This window comes from Brassica oleracea, chromosome C4, assembly GCF_000695525.1.
Source record: "Brassica oleracea var. oleracea cultivar TO1000 chromosome C4, BOL, whole genome shotgun sequence".
Taxonomy (NCBI): domain Eukaryota; kingdom Viridiplantae; phylum Streptophyta; class Magnoliopsida; order Brassicales; family Brassicaceae; genus Brassica; species Brassica oleracea.
The window spans coordinates 26,248,405-26,249,712 of NC_027751.1; positions in this window are offsets into that span (position 1 = coordinate 26,248,405).

A 1,308-nucleotide genomic window follows, 5' to 3' on the forward strand; every position below is an offset into this window, starting at 1 on the left:
TATATTTTCGCAGGCTTTTAGCCTCTATCATACTGATCTATGCATAGTCTAGGTCAGTTGAAAATGCAGGTATAGTCTTTATGACTTATTATGGTCTTGGGCGATTTTATACATATATCTGAAGGAACTTTTTGTTTCCTTCGCCCATTGCTTCAGTATAGAAATCATTCATTCTTATATCTTTAAAACTCAATAGGCTGCTCTTGCTCTTAGAGCTGGGTGAATATAAGGCATCTCTGACTTCTAGATGCATACCCTTAGGCAATAGTATATTAGCCTAGCCATAGTATTCTTCCAAACTGGCGATATCTGCTTTAGTACTTATATTGGTGTTTTTTCAGTGTACTCATATAGAAAAATCATTCATTCATTTAATCTAAGCAGATAATGTAATAGAAATCAGAGAAAAAATACAAGGAAAACAATCACACAAGTTTGATGTCGAAATCAGATTATCAACTTGATTCTTTTAGGCAATCATAAGTATCATATTCCATAAGATCATCTTGATCATGTTCGAAATTATTTTCACCATCTTTATAGACCAAGTAGGTTTCAGGATTCTTCATTTTCAGACTCTTTTTGATAGATGTTACAAAAATGTTTGGGAGTCCTTCATATCTTAGCCCAGTGGTTCCCATTCCACATCTATGGCACACTGATTTGGTCGAACTTTGTGGTTTAAAGGATATACCACGGCCACTGCCTTGACCATGGCTCAAATTGGGTTGATACCCACGGCCTCTGCCATAGTGATTCCCACGGCCAAATGTGTTATAGTGGCCATGGCCACATCCTTTCCACCCTCCACGGTCATGACCGTGTGGTCTATCATTCTGGACGTGGTTACTTTTTTTTTTTCTGCGGCCTTATTGGTATCAGGTAACGAGGTTAATCCAGGAGATTTCAATTCATTGTTTCTCATCAGTAATCCATTATTTTGCCCAGCTAGCAATAGACTCATCCATAGACTTATAGTCCTGGATTATGGGATTCCTCCAATCAAATAGAGCATTTGGTAATAACACCATTCTTTGGTGATCATATCTCGATTTTTAACTCTGTCCAAAGGTCTAGAGGATTCTCTATAGTCAGATACTGATCTTTGAGACTCTTAATTAGATGATGGCTAATAATTAGTATTGCCCTGTATCAATCTTTCTCATTGGCATTTTGCCTTCTATGATACATTCACCAAGTCTTTTTGACTTTAGAATAATCTTTGTATCCAATGTCCACCGTAAATAATTAACTCCAGAGGGATTTAGGGCAGCAAAATCCAGGTTGATTTTCAACATCTCAAATCAT